The sequence below is a fragment of the Chenopodium quinoa genome, unplaced genomic scaffold (assembly GCF_001683475.1).
Source record: "Chenopodium quinoa cultivar QQ74 unplaced genomic scaffold, ASM168347v1, whole genome shotgun sequence".
In the NCBI taxonomy this organism is placed as follows: Eukaryota; Viridiplantae; Streptophyta; class Magnoliopsida; order Caryophyllales; family Amaranthaceae; genus Chenopodium; species Chenopodium quinoa.
The window spans coordinates 2,288,030-2,306,176 of NW_018745650.1; the positions used below are offsets into that span (position 1 = coordinate 2,288,030).

Here is an 18,147-nt window from a genome sequence, read left to right on the forward strand (position 1 = left end):
AATAAAAAAAAATACAAAGAACGAACTTGAAGAAAGACATGCTCATACAAGGTTCAATACTTAACCATTTTTCATGAAATTAGTTGCAAAACACTCCTTAAACATAGCATAACAACATGGAACAAACAATTTCAAGAATAGTGGATCGAATCGAAAGCCCCCAAATTCGAAATTTAGGGTTCTTCGGTTCAAGCTTTCCCAATTTCGGCCAAAAAATGAGTTAAAACAACAAAATACTTACATTTGATTTTGGCAAATATGAATAGGGGACGAGATATACTTCCTTTAGCTTCGAAAAGTGATGAAAATCGATCTTTGTAAAGAGAGAAAGAGTCGAAAATGGCGAAGGAAGAAGAAGAAGGGGCGAAATTAAAATCGCGCCCAACGATTTCTTTTTTGCTGATTTAAATGTCGCGCGCAACTCTGTAAGTTGCACGTGATAGCCCAGCGTAACTCAGAAACTTGCACGCGCCTAGCCCGCGCGACCCACTGAGTTGTGCCAAAATACCGGTCACTTAAAACATCGGTACTCGATTTTGATCCGTTTTGGATTTTTTTAACGGTTTTGTGCGTTGTTAGACGTAATAACTTGCGAATCATCAAAATTCTTTTAAATTGCTTTGCATTTTGTAGTTTATTTTCTTCTTTGATAGTTTTTTGCATCATCCCACATGCACACCGTGTTTTGTGCCTGCCCTAAGCATACGTTTTTGATGTTTTTCGTAAAGGGTATGAAAATATCCCGTAGTGGTGCTTTACGTAAGAGCTGGCATAGGCAGTTTGGCATTTTCCTGTACTTGCTTTTTAGAAATGTCACGTTTTTGGTATTTTTGGCGTACATAACAAAAATACAGCGTAAAATTGTATGGCATATGTGATGTGTAAAATTGCACTAGCAACGTGATCTGCTTCCCGTTCGAAAATGGTAGAACTTTTGTTACTGTCATCAGGCGTTAGCTTACGAGTCGATAGGCGCGACAAACCATCGAGGTCAGACACCCTCCGTTGGAAGCAAATACGGTTAGCTACGAAGCACTCTAGCTTTACCGGACAGTTAGGGTGTCCGACCACCCCCTGTATAAAGAGCGGCCTAAACTGAATCCGCACCTATTTGGACACGTGCCCCAGACGCGTGTTTTCATCTTGTGGGCAAAACTGCTGAGAGAGTCGCCGATTTTCCTCTCTCTCACTAGATTTGGATATATACCTCTATCTTGTGGACATCGAGTATTTGTTTTGGCAGCGAATGTCAATCTTTTATTCAAGTGCTAGGTTACGAATGCCGAAACACACCCCATTTGATCATCCTTTACTTTGTTAAAATCATGGACTAAAGTTTCAATGATAGATCGAGGGACTTTAGACCGCCGATGACATATTGAGAGGGTATCATCCTCTGTACTCTTTTTAAACCCGGTATCTTCTCATAACATAACATCACCTAAGACTGCCTTTACTTGTAAAAGCGTTCTATATTAGCAAAGGGTTAATCTAGATTCTTTAGCGCACTAAAACCAGAAAATACCTTTTCTGGTCTTAGCAGCTACTTGTCTTGAACATGTAGCGAATCGAGAACAATTTCGACGTTCTCAACACTACTGAAAGATTCCTCATCTTTAAGGAACTTCGCAGAATGAGTCTCAGAATTATTTCCTTGGATACTTTGATCATCGTCTATCCTAGACTCGATCAAAGTGGGGGCTAACTGTAGACATCTACTTTAGGTCCCCTGTCCCGACCGGAAGTGCTATGACGATAAATAAAACCATCTTCGTGTTGGATCAACGCGAAGAATACTTATGGATTGTTGATTAAGGCTTAAACACATAAAACAGCTAGCTTGACCCATTACGAAATGAACCAAAGCTAACTAAAACTAAGCTCGATCAGTAATTAGGCCTAATCCCAAAGATAAAACCTAATTTTGACGGATTTAGAGGCGCCTAGGTTAAAATCCGAGGCTGACGTAGGAAAAACTGCACGCAACTCAAGGAGTGCGCTAGCCTGGCGCGCGCAACCCATAAGGTTGCGCGTGACGTCGAGCGCAACCTCTTGTGGTGCTCTCGTTGAAAATTCAAAATTTTATAAAAATGTTGAATCGAATCCTACCATAAAGCCACGCGCAAGACAATTGGATGCGCTGCCCTCAGCAGCGCAACTCAACCACTTGCGCGCAGCAGCCACGCGCGACCTTTCGAGATTCGCGCGCCACCTTCTTTGGCAGAATGTTCAAAACCCTAAATTCATCCATTCCCTATTAATAGAGGTGCAATACGCACTACTACATTTTTGATCTATTGCAACCCTCAAATCCGTTGCATTAGGCGTCAAAATCCGTGGTATTAGGCCTAATGCAATGGCCATGTACCGTGGCATCTGCTGGCGTTGCAATAGGTCCAATGCAACGACATATGACACCTAATGCCACGACATCAATGATCCGTGGCATTAGATCAATACCTATTGCGACGACAACATTATTGCCGTGGCAATAGCTATAATACCTAATGCCACGGTTTCCTATACCTAATGCCACGGTGCATATACCCTAATGCCACGGTTCCCTATACCTAATGTCACACAATGCATATACCCTAATGCCACGGTTCACTATACCTAATGCCAATAATACAATTAAAATAAGAGTTTTTTAAAAAATTAGAATTTTATTAACATGAATTCAAAGTTTGTACATTGTTACCTATAAGGAAAATTACAAAATTAAATTAGAATTTTATTAATATGAATTCAAAGTCTTTGCTTGCTTCTACTTTGCACCTCTGTGTGTGCAAGCTGCTGTTGGGGCTGTTTTGGGTTTGTCCAGCCTGCTGCTGGTTGCAGGTGTACTGGTGCTGGCTGTTGATGCTGGATTCTGTTGCTGTGGCTTTGCTGGTCTTCAGCTAGTCAGCTGCTCCTTGTCTATCTGCTGGTTCTGCCACAGCCTTCTTTCTCCAGCCTGTTGCTGCTGATATCTATTGCTGGTGCTTACTGTTCCTGTATTGCTGGTGCTGTGTTGCTGGAATGTTGTTGAGGTGTTGCTGGCGTGGCTTGCTGGTTTTGGCCTGCAGGTCCTTGCTGCTGGTTATCTCTGCTACTGTTTCTGCTGCCTAAGCTACTATTTCTGCTCAGCCTGCCAGCTGGGTGCAGGTGCTGCAATAGTCGTTCTGGTGCTTGCTTTTTCTGTTGGGCTATACTTCTTATGCCACAGGTGCCTGTTCCAGCCTGGTGCTGCTGTCTGTTGCTGGTGCTAGCTGGTTGTCCTGCTGTTGATGTGTGGTTGTCTGGTGCTGGTTGCCCTACCTTTTAGTAGAAATCCTGTTGAAATACTAACATTAGAATTTTCATATGAAACACAAAAACCCCTCACTTGTACTTATTAAAAGAATATATTCATGGGTACAAGTGTACAACTAAATGAAGCAATAAGTAAAAAAAAAAAAACCATCTTCAATTTGATATGTGCAATCTAGTTTTCAATTAACAAGCAACATACATGAATGTGACTTATCAAACATTAGATCCTATGATATGGTAGTTGACGAGACAAGCACCAAAGACATTACTGATTAAATTTAATAAACTATAAATTCAGCTTAAACTCATTGACCAAATTGGACAATCCAAAATGGTCTTTCTGCCTTTTTCAAAAAAGAAGGTGAGAGTTTCATGGGAACAAGCAACAAAGACATGCATATTGTACTGAATCTGCAAATTCACTTCCATTTATTGCCGACCTCCTTGGAAAATAATGTAAGCTTAAATTCATTAAACTCGAGTCCTAGAGTCCTATAGGTAAGTTATTAATACATAAATTGTGTTTCTTTTATTGATTCAAGTCTGTCAGAACCACGAACACACACAAGATGGACACAATCACAATCACGAACACACTCACACAAGATAGGTCACAATCACAATCACGAACACACTCACACAAGATAGGACACAACGCATGCAGCAGCAACATACGTACCTGTTGCCAAGTCACCTGCCATGAGGCTACCAACGCGGCTGCCATGTTAGCAAGACAAGAGCAGCAGGGAGATTAAGTAGGCACCAAATTAGCACAAAAGCAACAAGTAGAGAAAAAACTTCTTCAAACCCTCTTAAGTAATCACAATCCTCAATACACCCCGAAAAATATTCACCAAATTCAATAACTTCTAAGGGCAATATTTAGTGGTGTGATATGAAACCCAAAATATTATTTTTCATTCTTCTGAACGAAACAAATAGAAGGATAAAGTAGATACCACTTACGCTCTCAAGTCTAAAGATGACTAGTTTGCAACAAGAGTTAACAAAGTTTCAAATTCAACTTGATGATAATAGAGTTGCACAAATAAAAAGAAAAGATAAGCAAATCATAACAGGAGCAAGACGATGCTTGATTCCTTTTAAAGATGTTAGGCAATTACCTAAGAGAATACAATAAACAAGAATTGCTTAGCAGTCAAGAACACTAATATGAGCTGCAATCCTAAAGTATTCTTGCTTTAATTTCGTTAGGCAACAAAAACATAGGCAACATAGAATGCACCAACAAATTCATAGTCTCATAGAGAGAGAAAAGGAAGAATTTAGATAATTTTCAGGAATTTGGATAACATCCTTGTGTAATATGGCCATCTCCATGCAATATTGGGAACAATATTATATCCCTATCATTGAGATTAGAGTGATTTGATTCACCCACATCATCACTAGAAGAATCATCATCACTAATCTTTTTCTTTTTCTTCTTTATGATGTCAATTATTAGAGTAGAGAAAGCCTCAAATCTAGCCTTAGTCTGACAATCTAGTAGTTTTGTTCTCTAATCAAGTTACTCACATTTCTGATGGAAATCATCCATAAGTTTTTTGTTTACCAATTCCTCTGCCATAGTAATCACATACAAGGGAAAAATGAACGCACAAGAAAATAGTAGCAACAGGAAGCACGGGTATAAAGAGTGCAATGTTATTTTCAAACACCCTCAATATACCCTAAATCACACAGGAATTCCCTAGAGAAAATTACATAACAACTCTATTAAAATCCCACCCAAACAGCAAGAATAAACCAATTCGAACCAAAACAGACCAGTCCGAACAAAACAGCCCAGTTTAATAGCAAATAAACTCCAAAAATTCTGAAATTTTAAAGGAAGAAAGTAGACAAAAAAAATACCCAAATTCAAAAAAGGAATCACCTAAAAAGCTTCTCTAACAAAGGAGAACGAGCCAAACGAAGTCAGCACTCACAGCAGCTCCTACGAAAATTAATGCGAATTGTGATGGAATTGTGAGACAAAAAACAATGCGATCATGCTCATTCAAAAACATGAAACAAAAGGCTAATTTTCTGAATTAAATTAAACAAGAAGCACAAAATGAAACCGGAACAGAACCCTAAAATCTCAATTACTCATGAAGCTAACCCATATCTAAACATAATCTGTGAGATTATTGAAAAATAAAACATTAAAAAACGAATTTAGGTCAAGATCTATTAATAGATTCAAAGAGAAAGGATGTACCTTAATATTATCGATCGGCACTTAGAGGATGTACCAATGCATATGAATATATGATACTACAAAACAGAAACATATACCATAGCAATCAAATACAGAATAGGAAAAATAAACTGAAAACGACTATATAATGTCATACTTCTAGATTCTGAAATTCATTTGCCATTGTCATTGTCAACCTTCAGTCAAACTAACCCTGATTTATCTTTTGCAGACAAAGCTATGGAAAAACTCTCGGGCTCAAAGAGAGCTGCTGCCCAGTTACGCTCGGCCATCTTGGGCAAGCGGTTAACTGAAGAGTCGCCTGCTGTGCAGGCGCTCAAGGTGAGCTTTTGACTTAACATCTCATTTAGCTTTTCCTACCGCCTGCTTCTTACTTACTATGGTTATTTTGCAGGGCAACTTTGCTAAGCCTTCCTCCTCCTTCCAGCCGGACAGACGGCTGGTGACATAACAACCCCTGGGAGAGCCAGGAAACATGTGGCCTCAAGGCCAGGGGGCAGCCAACCTCCTAAATCTCCAGCCGTCCCTGCGGGCAATCGGACGGAGAAAGAGAAGGAGAAGTAGGTGGCTACTGAAGGTATAAAAGACTTGCTTTCTTTCACTTACCCTTTGGGGGTCAAATTCAATTAGCAGTCGTCCAACACTTTTGAAAGCAGTCGGTTTATTGGCCGAATTTACACTAAGGACTTACAGGGTATTGATTGTGCAGATGTCTCTCAAAGGCTGAACCTTGTCCATCTGGCCAAGTCTATGCTGAAAGCCGTCTCCCTTGAAGACATGGAGGTGGTCAGGGGAGTCGGCACCCTCAACCTGGATGCCATCCTTGCTCTTCTCGCTGAGGTATACTTGTAATAATTTTTCGTCTTACTTATATAACTTTTGAGTCGCTTGTATCTGATGTCTGTTTTTGGCCGGGTCTAGTCTATGCTGCGCGTACATGGTCTTCGCAGGCCCATAAGTGAGAAGACCAAAGAGGTAAAGGATGCAAAGGCTCAGGTCGCCTCTGTTTCTGACAAAGCTATGTTCCAAATTGCCCAAAATGAACTTCTGACTAGTGACATACTATATTATCAGGCGGCTGCCAACTTGCAGGTCAAATCGGACTTAGAGACGGCCAAGAAGAGGATCTCAGAGCTGGAGTCGTCTGTTAAGGACCTCAAGGCTTAGCTCGGGCCTCTTAAGGAGGCGGACAAAGAAGCAGCCGGCCTCCGCACTCGGGTAGACAAACTGAAATAGCGGCTGGCTAACCAGGAGGCCTAGCTTGCCAAAAAATACACTTCAAGGGCTAATGAAGAGAAGGTGGCCTTAGTCAAAGACATGATGGACGACTGCAGTGCCATCATGAAGCAGACATGGGGGGTTCTCTTCCCAGAGACCAATTATGACAAGTGAGAGAATCAGTTTGCCGCCTCCACCAAGGAATACAATGATCTAATCCTGAACCAAGCCCAAGAGGGCGAGGAAGAGGAGGAGGAAGAGGCAACTGATTCTACTTCTGGAGGGACGGACCAGGAAGAGGAGAAGGAGGGGGAGGTTGATGAAACTGAACAACGGCCGACTAGGGACCAGACGGATGCAGCTGCTGATGCTGATGTACCCCCTTTGGCTGCTTAAGCTTTCCTTCCTTTTCTTTTTTTTTTATCAACTTTTCTTCGGCCTGCGTGCCGCATGATTTGTATCATTGCCCGACCAAGGGGTCGGGGTTTATTTGACAATTTTAACATTCTTGTTGGTCTTCTGGCCGACTGTTTATATGAACAATCTGGCAGTTTTGTCAGTTTCCCCAATTTGCAATTTGCTTTGAATTTTTCCAAGTATAGCTTGCCTTTTTGTATGAATGCAAATTTTTCAAAATGCCGATTGTTTTGGTATACCGACTGTTCTTGCCCCTGGCCGGCTGTGCGCATGGTTTTCTAAGGTTGATGGATTGACTTGGAAATCTTTGATACTTTAAAGAGTATGACTGATTTCTAGGTCAATCAATCACTATGGTGATTTCCCCAAACCAGGCGGACAGACGGCCATTGGACAGACGGCCACACACTGAGCATTATCCGGCTCTCGGCCTCAATATAGTTCTTTATACGAACCACGCTTTTGCCACTAAGTTTGGTACTTATACAGAACAGGCGCCAAACTGGATATTTTTAATCAAAGTAGCAACCGTCGGTTGGGTTACAGGGGTATCTTCAACGGTGTTGCTAACCTAAATAGGAATAGTGGCCGAATACCGTCTGTTTATTAAAAGGACAGGCGGCTTAATTTGTACATTTTAGGTTCCATTATAGGTTGGTTGAGTGACTATGAGTTAACCTTTTGAGGTTAATCAGTCTCCATCACTTGAACTTGAGTAAATGGAAGAAACACTCGGCTGTGGCTACATGTTTTTTTCTATTTACAAAGTTTTATAGCTTGCAAACTTTTTAGAGGAATAGTGGCCGAATACCGTCTGTTTGCCAAAAAACAGTCGATTTGGTTCGCACCGTTTAGGTTCCATCCCAAGTTTGCTGGAGTGACTATGAGTTAACCCTTGGGGTTAATTAATCTGTGTCACTTTGATTTGAGTGAGTAGAAGAAACAAACGGCTTTCGTCGCATGGTACCTCTTTATTCGCAAAGTTTTGCTTAGCTATTTACTCAAATTATGCCGACTGTATTGTCCCAAGCAATAACAGGCTGTTCCTGACTTAGATTTTAACTGCCTACTGCGTGTTCGTAGTAAAGCGGTACATTTATCTTCGTCTCATGTCAAACGACTACGAGGCTGTCTTGGAGACATTCAGTAGGGCCGTATGTTTTAGGTTTATAGAGAAATGTGCCACCCAAATGGGAGATGCTCTCTGCGACGAATTCACCCGGATGGATGTCGCCGGGCGCCTGCTCTTGTTTGGGACAGACGTATTAGTTTAATTTTATAAGGATCATCCGGCCATGGGCCTCAAGTTGATCATCCGGCCTTAGGCCTCAAGGTGATCATCCGGCCATGGGCCTCAAGTTGACCATCCAGCCTGTAGCCTCAATAGGTTGTTCAGAAAAGAATAGTTTGCTAAGTTGTCTAGACTTAACATTTTTACTCATGTGAGAGTAAGTGATTAAAAGAAATAAGACCGACTGTGTATTGTACAGGCGACTTGCCCCCACTGAGGAGACTTGCAAAAAACTGAAAAGTAAATTGCAAATTTTATTGATATGCTTACATATACAAATAATTTACAAATCTCAGAAGTAGTACTTTTTCAAGTTGTCTACGTTTCAAGTTCTGGCTAGCTACCTGCTGTCTGGTGTTTCCAGGCGGTAGGTGCCGCCTCTAACTTCTTCATAGATTCGGTAGGGGCCATCCCAGTTAGGAGTCAGCTTTCCCTGTTCATTGGCCCTACCGACTGCTTCCATTTTTCGTAACACAAAGTCCCCTACTTTTAGGGGGCGCTTGTTCACTCTTTTATTGTAAGCTCTCGTCATTCTTAGACGATAGATCTCATGACGCAAGGCCGCATTGCCCTTGCGTTCTGTAAGTGAGTCCAATGCTAGCCGCATGGCTTCCTAGTAAGCCTCTTCGTCATAAAGCATGAATCGAAGAGTCGGCTCATATTGCTCAATAGGTAGAACAGCTTCTGCCCCATAAACCATGAGAAATGGAGTTTCACCAGTCGCCCCTTTTTCAGTCGTCCTGATGGCCTATAGAACATGCGGTAGCTCATCAGCCCATAGGCCGCCTGCTCTTTCAATTTTCTTTTTGATGTAATAAGAGATTAACTTATTGAAGGCTTCAACCTGACCGTTTGCTTGGGGGCGGCCGACTGATGCAAAACAGTGAGAGATCCCTTGGTCTCCCAACTAGTTCTTGAGAGCAGGCGTCTCAAATTGAGGACCATTATCAAAGACCATAGACATGGGTATCCCATACCGGGTGATGACATTTCTTCAAATGAAGGAGATAACATCTTTTGTTTTAATGCCTTTGACTGCCTCCGCCTCTACCTATTTGGTGAAGTAGTCGACAACAACCAAAATATACCTCCGTCCGCCTGTAGCAGGCGTATACGGACCTAGAATGTCCATGCCACACTTGGCGAATGGTACTGGGCTATAGATTGCCGTCAGGTTAGTGGCCGGACGATGGATGAGCTTGCCAAACCTTTGACACTTGTCACATTTTTTCACCATCTCCATGGCGTCTGCTTCTAGGGTAGGCCAGAAGTAGCCTTGCCGCTTGGCTCTCTTTGCTAGGGTCCTTCCGCCTATGTGGGAGGCACAGAACCCTGAATGCAAATCTTCGAGGACCTCTCGTCCCTTTTCTGGGGTAACACACTTCAACAGAGATTGAATATACCCTTTCTTGAAAAGTTCCCCTTTATGAATTTCAAAGTTGGACGCACGCTTTTTCATTACGATCATCTCTGGGTAAGTATCCGGCAAGGTGCCGTTTGCTAAGTATGCCTGGATGCCATCCATCCAGGTTGAGCTTCGATCAAGGACTCCAATGGGTTCCTCCTCAATGGTTCTTTTTTCCATCACTTCCCAGAAAACAGACCTTGGTGTGTCACTAGAGGCGGATGATGCCAATTTGGAGAGGGCATCCGCCTGGTTATTCTCGAACTTAGGCACTTGACTTAGGTGGAATTCTTCAAGTGTCCCAGCCTCTTCTTTGACCGCCTGTAGATACTTGATCATAGCTGGATGTGTGGCTTCATAGTCACCATGGTAGGGCTTCATATTCTGCCTCATTGTTCGAGGCCTGGAACTTGAAACGTAGTGCATATTCATATTTGTCCCCTTTAGGAGACTGACATATGACGCCTGCACCACAGCCGTTCATTGTGGAGCTCCCGTCCGCATATACCTTCCAGACTTGGTCAGGATTTTCTAGATCAGCCGGCCTAGTCATTTCAACAATGAAGTCAGTAAGTGCCTGCCCCTTCACTGCTTTCCTAGGCTCAAAAGTAATTTCAAGGCTTTGAATTTCAATTGCCCATTTGATCATTCGGCCGGATGATTCCATGGTTGTCATTGGCCACTTGATTGGCTGGTCAGTGTAGACCACGACCGGAAGTGCCAAGAAGTAAGGCTTTAACTTCTTGACTGCCATGAAGAGGGCAAGTCCAAAATTTTCAACCATGGGGTACCTCAACTCTGCGTTTCGTAGAACATGACTGATGAAGTAGACTGGGAGTTGGGTGCCGCCTCTTTCAGCAAGGAGAACAACACTAAGCGCATGGTCAGAGACGGCTAGGTACATGTACAACACTTCTTTTAGCAAAGGACTGACCAGCCTTGGTAAAGAGTGCAAGTGTTCCTTCAATTTTTGGAAGGCCGCCTCTGCATCCACCCCCCATTCAAACATAGTCTTCTTCTTAATTGCTTGGAAGAAATAGAGGCACTTGTCGCCTGACCGACTAAGGAATCTCCCCAATGCCGCTAGACAGCCTGTTAATTTTTGAACTTCTTTTACAGTACGGGGCGACTGAATGTCTATGATCGCCTGTATTTTTTTTCGGGTTGGCCTCTATCCCCCTTTGATCAATTAGAAATCCGAGGAACTTCCCAAAATCAACACCAAAAACACATTTCTTGGGATTGAGCATGACCTGGTGCCGCCTGAGTGTGGCGAATGTTTCTCGGAGGTATGTAAGATGGTTCGTTTGAAGTTTGGATTTGACTATCATATCATCATTGTACGCTTCCACATTCCTTCCAATTTGATTAATGAAGACTGTATTAATCATTCTCTAGAAGGTAGCAAGCGCATTCTTCAAACCAAACGACATCACAATATAGCAGAATGACCCCTGATCAGTGACGAATGCCGTCTTTTCTTGATCTTTCTTCCACAAGGGTATCTGGTAAAAGCCTGAATAGGCATCCATGAAGCTCATCAAGGCATGGCCGGCTGTAGAGTCGACCAGACTGTCGATCTTTGGGAGAGGATAGCAATCCTTCGGACATGCCTTGTTCAAGTCTGCGTAGTCAACACACATGCGCCAGGTTCCATTCGGCTTCTTTACAAGCACAACATTGGCAACCCAATCAGGGAAATAACATTGCCGAATGAACCCAGTGTCTAATAATTTTTTCACCACAGCGGCTGCCGCCTGGCTTTTTTCCTCACCATGGTTCCTCTTCTTTTGCCTTACCGGCTTCTTTTTAGGATCCACAGCAAGCTTGTGGACGGCTAGATTCGGGCTGATGCTTGGCATCTAGTCCACCTTAAAGGCAAAGATGTCTTTGAATTCTTTTAACAAGTTGTGCAATTTTTCACCAAGCTTAGCAATAGTAGTCGTCCCCACCTTGACAGTTCGTTCAGGACGAGAGTCATCCAAAACGAGGTTCATGTGCTCACCAGCCGGCTGGGGACGGAGTTCATCCGGCCTTTCACCGGTCAATAATTGCAATTGCCTGTCTTTTTTCTCGACCACCATTTGGTTGGCCTTTCTCTTCTTGTCGGCTGGTGTTGCAGCAGGCGCGACTTCCTTGACTTGGTCAAGGTCAGTAGTTTCTCCACTAGGGCTGGCTGCGACCACAGTGGGCTTGACATCAGAGAAGTAACACTCCCTGGCCATCTTCTAGTCTCCCCGTAAGGAGCCGACTGTTCCATCATCCCTCTTAAACTTGAGGAGCATAAGAGAAGGAATGATAACAGCCATGGATTCATTCAGGGTGGGACGCCCCAAAATCATGTCATAGGCCGTCAGCTCTTTAACAACTAAGAACCGGACCACCATGTAGCGTCCCTCCCTTTTTTCGCCCAGACGAATGGGTAAGTCTATTCGACCTACCGGATGTACAACACCTCCCCCAAATCCCACTAAAGGATGAGAGACCGGGTGCACACTCTCGGGCTTGTACCTGAGCTTGGCCAGGCACTTGTGACTGATGAGGTTAGACGAACTCCCAGTGTCAATGAGGATCCGGCCAACTCTTTGGTTGGCCACTTTGCATTCGATGACAACAGGGTCATCATGCAGCCTCCTGATTTTGCCCTTGTCATCCTCAGTAATAACGACTTCGGGGGAAGGAGTCCTTGGACGCTTGTCCCTCGTCGACTGAGTTAACATCGATCCGCCTGACATAGTCTTTATTCCCCCGGATGGTAGGGCCGCCTCCAGCGAAGCCGCCTGCTATTGTATAGATCGGAGTTTCATCAGTATTCGAACTATTAGCAGAGTGGGGTTTCTTTTTGGACGGCTGCCCAGTGTTAGTTTGTAGGGTAACTTTGGATCTCTGAACGTAGGAATTGAGTACCCCTTTGTTAGCCAGACGGTCCAACAGACGCTTGAGGCTATAACATTTGTTGGTGTCGTGGCCAATATCCTCATGGTAGTGGCAATATTTGTTTTTATTCCAATTTTTGGTGGAACCTTTCATAGGGGTCGGCTTCTCAATGGTGACCCGATCCTTAATCTCCATGAGGATGGAGTAACCTTCTTTATTGAAATCGTATTTCGAGGAGTACGTTTTTGCTTCTTTCTTTTTCTTCTGGGATGGCTGTTTAGTAGTATCAACCACCCAGACTTCTTTTCTTTTCTTTTCTTCTTTCTTAGCCGGCTGTGATGACCGACTCTCTCTCTTGTCAAACCTCTTTGAGTCCGGCTGCTTACTGATGTTACAGAGCTCGGTCGCCTGTATATAGGCGTCCACCTCCATCATTGCCTCTTGGAGGGTAGCTACCCTCTTTCTGACAAGGTCGAACTTGAAGGCCGACCCGTCCTTCAGACTTTTGAAAAAGTCTGTGTAGGCTGCCTCATCAGACAGTCCTTGAATATGAATTCTCATCAGATTGAACCGCCTGATATATGAGCGTAGCCCCTCCTTCTTTCCTTGCTGTATGGCTCCCAAGTCAAGACTTGTTTTCTTTGCAGGGATATTCATTGAGAAGTTTGACGCGAATAAGTATGCAAGCGTCTTAAAGTTATTTATGCACCCGGCTGACAGATTGTCAAACCATTGTTGCGCGACGCCCTTCAATGTGGCCGGGAAGCATCTATACCATGCCGCATCATCCAACCCTTGAAGATACATAAGGTTGGTGTATGCCATGAGGTGGTCTTCTGGATTGGTGGAACCATCATAAGTACCTACCAACACATTTTTTACCTTGGACCGGCTGTGCGGCCTCAGTTATTTCCTTGGAGAAAGCTGAAGGCTGTTCCCCAAGTCTTAGCAATTGGAGCTGCCAGTCCAAAGGTTGGACGTTTTGTGCTGCTTGCCCCCCAAAGAGGGTAGGCTGCATATATGGTTGTCCATACGGCATGTATGGCTGTTGATGCACATACGGGGACGTCTGTCTGGTCCTCTCGGTTTGATTGAGAATACCTCAATGAGGTATTCTGAAAACTGTCATTGAAGTTCGATGTTGAGGTCGACTCTGACAGTTGCATATTCTTCCTTTGTTGGATTAACATCCGAGCATCGGAATATGTTTTCTTGGAACCGTCCGGCTGAACATGCTGGATGGCCTTCCTCTCCCCGGCTCAGGGAACCGGAACTTTGTTAAGTCAATCCTCTCCCTTGGTTTAGGGTTAGGAGTTGCCTCTCAATCCTTGATCGGTTTGTTCCTTCCAGACTGGGAGGGATTTTTGGCCGACTGTTCTTTGTTGGAAACAGCCGTCCGTTTATCAATTAGATCCTTTATCTCCCCTTTAAAACTTGTCATGAGAGTCTTGAGCTCGTTTCTAGTGATGGGGGTGGATCCTTCGGCCACCTGGAGCTGACCAGCCGGCTGGCCGACTGTTACACTAGGGCCCGCCTGGTCGGTGTTCCGTTCCCTCCTTTCGGTGGGGCGGATACACCGAGTTCTAAGGGACCCGTCAGGGGCCGTATGAGTATCGACTTCGTAGTCGACGTCGGTGTCCTGGTCTGAGTAGACTTGGACGTCAGCCATAGGCCGTTTCTCATTTGGAGGTGGTACAGGTTGTGAAGCCATCTCGAAAGTACTCTCCCCACAGACGGCGCCAAATGTTTCGGGGTTTTTTGATGTCCTGCGGGAGAGTTACAATTCCGGGACTAGTTTCTGGACACTTGTACCTGCAAAACAACGGAGACTCTGGTTGGGTGGAGTTCCGCCTCCGGTGATCAAGTTAGAGCGTGTTTGAGGAGTAAAGAACGAAAAGTAAAAAGTCTTTCTTGGATTCCAAGATAGTATCTGCAAGGTGTAATTGCTCAGTTCGAGGTGTCAGGTGTCTGACTTTCTCTCAATGTATTTATGAATGAAATTAATTGTGTGTTCCCGGGGGGGGGGGGGGGGGGAACATCTCCCTTTTATAGGGTGTTGCAAAACGTACCCAGTACTAGGTTTTAGTAAACCTAGGACTGACTGGACTTTGCCTAGGAATTTAGGCCGTTAGAGGCCCGCTTCCTAGTTGGCTATCTGCCTGCCACGTATCGTGTCCTGATTGGTCCACCTTGGACCTCTGACGAGGTGACATGTGGCATACTCTGGTTGGTCCACGTGGCGGGAGAAAATCCCCTAATCACTTTCATTTTCTCGTTGATCCTCTGTCGCCTTCTCTGTCCACAATGAAATTATCAAATACCAAAATACCAATGTAAGTAGATCTCAAATTAGCATGCATAAATCGAACTCGTAAAAATAACAACTAAATCCAGAAAGAGTTATTAGTGTAATCAAACTAACATTTTCTAACCTTTTCGGACATGTTATGAATTTCGGTAGCTCTGCTACGTTTCGATGAACTCTTAGCTGAAGCTGACTTCGAACGAGTTTCTTCCTGATCAATAAAACAGTTAACTACTCCCTAAAAATAAAAATAAATAAATAATAAATAAAATTAAAATAGATCAACCTCGCTTTGGCAATCTTCATGATCGATCCCCTCCATTGAGAGGGCAGAACAACGTCTTTGAAATCTTCAGTCCTATCCCTAATCTTTGCCATTATTGGATCATACAAGAAATTGCAATTGAACTTGCTAAATTTTAGAACCTAAATTCGAAAAAAATTAAGTGAAATCTAGGGTTTATATTTACACAAAAATCTACTGAAATTGAAGAACAAAATAACAAATCCAAACAATGTATAGACGAAAACAATGTTTTCGAACATATAATGCACATAAGCAATACATATCTAACCAAATCGAAGGAATATGTACCTGAATTTGAAATTGCAAAATCTAGGGCTTTATCGCCAATATTTGTACTTTTATTGAACAATTTGACTTGTTTTATGATCCTTGATGTTGAATTTATGCAAAACAAATAAAGGACAAATGTTGAAAATCTTCAAATTGCAGCTTTTATGGAGATTTTTGGGAGTTTGAGGAGAGAGAAAGTCATGAACTATTACGATAATCGAAGAGAGAGAAAGTTAGGGTTTGTGTTTTTTTTTTTTTTTTTTTTTAGGAAAGATGGTTTCTATTTTGTTATAATGCTGACTGCTCATCCCAATCTAATCCTACGGTTGAGATTAGTTTTTATATAACTAGGGTTCTTATATAAGGATGAGTTCTTACCAGATCCTTCCTCTATATAACCGAGTTACGGTGAGAACTAGCCGAATAATAGAACTAAGAACTAATTTAGACCGTTAGATCTAACACAAATAGGCGCGCGATCAACGGTCCAGATTGAATCACGCATATTCAGTTCATTGCCCAAAATCATGCGGACTTTCTCTCTCCTCAGGCATTTTCTCTCTCCTCCATTACAACGAGCCTCTGAATTCTCCATTAAAGCGGTCTCCGTGCTTTCTCTACTCCATTGAAGCGACTTTCGAGCTTTCACTACTCCATTGAAGCGGCATCTAAGCTTTCTATATTCCATGGAAGTAGTTTTTGAGGTAAGGATTTTTTTTTGTTAATCACCGATTTTAATTTCACTATCTTGGTTCATCGTTAATTTTATATTCTGTATAGTCAATTTAGGGTTCTTAATTGCGAAAATCGAATTCTTATATATAATTTTTGAGGTTAAATTGCGAATGATTATAGTGATTGATTTTGTTGCTAGAAATCCTAAAATACCTAGATCGTAAAATACCGACATTGAAATTTATGTGAATGTTGATGAGTTTGCGAACAAATCTATGTGAATTGAGTGAATTCTTATGGTAATTTTATGACGATTGAATCTTTATGATTTTTTGAATATAGTTTTTGGCTTATATTTTTGCATAAATTTTGAGCTTCTACTCTAAACACAAATAGTTAGTACTCAATATTATGGTAAAACTGAAAGGAGAGGGTTCTTTTGTTTGTGGAACATTGGTAATTATTTGCATGCTTTAAGATGATTTGAATATTTCTCAGATGTATAATTTTTTTGAAACAGGTTAAAAGTGTTAAAGTATTGACAGAACTTGGTTTCAAGACTGAAGTTACGCTTGATGATGTATTGGCAATGCTTCGAACTTGGAGAACGTTGGAGTCTACATTCACAGCTGGGTATTAATCTATTGCAGAGCTAGTCACTTTTCTGCCTATTCTTGATCATTGGTTGATAAAAAGCTGCTCATTTCTTTGTTCTTAATCTTAATTGCTGATTTGTTGATTTAGAAATTCATTGTAATCTAGCCCCTGCATATTTTACAAAAACTTAAGCAGTCATTCAAATCAATGTGACGTTGTGGCTTTGTAAGAAAGATTGAACAACCTAGTACAATTTTACCATCTAAAGAAGTTATAAAGCTAAATCTTATATTACTTGCTGCTTACAAACTATGCTATTATTGAACTAACAATGTCTCCTATGAGTATTATTTTATCAATTTCAAAAGTAGATAGAAACCAAATAAAAGTAAACTAATTACATTATAAAGTAAATCAAAAAACTGAACCTATGATTTAGAATATGAGCAATCAGAAGTTGTAGCTTATGCTCTCTTATCAGATTAGAAAATATATGGGTGTAGAAATGATATATATTGGCCATTAGCAAGGGCATATATGGTTCCATTGAAATCTTGTGGTGGTAGGAACGTGGAAGTGCTGATGCTCTAAGGGAAATGCTCAATGACCCAAATTCCTATTTGGACTGTGACATGGGAAACATTATCAGGGACGTTGCTCATCTTCTCCAACGAAACTGGTCTGTTACTATTCTCCATGCTGGGAGGGCAGTCAACCATTTGGCTCACCAGCTAGCTGCTCTTGGAAGATGTCAACCTCAGGTAAGGATGTTCCATCTATGTCCTCCTAATGAGATGTTTGACACTTACACTGCTAAAATTCCAGATCTTGAAGCTGCTTGATCATGGCTTCTTTGCTGCTGTTCCTCGCCAAACTTTTTCTTCAACTGTCACCTTCACTCGGCATTTTGTCAGTAGCTTTATGTTTAGTTATTTCGTGCTTTCTTTGTCTTTCTGTAATCTTTTCTATTCTAAGAGTGATCTTACCACTTTATCCTCTTTTGCGTTAAAAAAAAAGAGTACGTGGAGATGAGAGTATGGATTGAGGAGGCTCGTCCTTGTGTAATGGATATTGTTATGCTAGCATTCCTTAATAAAGTATGCTGCTTTCTGTCAACAAAAAAAAAAGTTTTCATGACGAGAAATACATCCGTTGTCTCCAAAAGTAAATAAAAAAGAATATAAAGTGAATAAAAAGGACTTTAAAGTAAACCTATTAGCTCAAGTGGTAGAGCACTATGCGTATGCATAGAGGTGTAGGTTCG

The 18,147-nt window shown here is 42.2% G+C and overlaps 1 long non-coding RNA gene across 1 annotated transcript; it reads left to right on the forward strand.

The window, feature by feature from the left end:
* The first annotated feature begins 15,808 nt into the window (after positions 1–15,808).
* LOC110716980 lies at positions 15,809–18,147 on the forward strand. Its single transcript, XR_002510653.1, has 3 exons — positions 15,809–16,315; positions 16,807–17,644; positions 17,709–18,147. It is a non-coding gene; the product is annotated as an uncharacterized LOC110716980 (long non-coding RNA).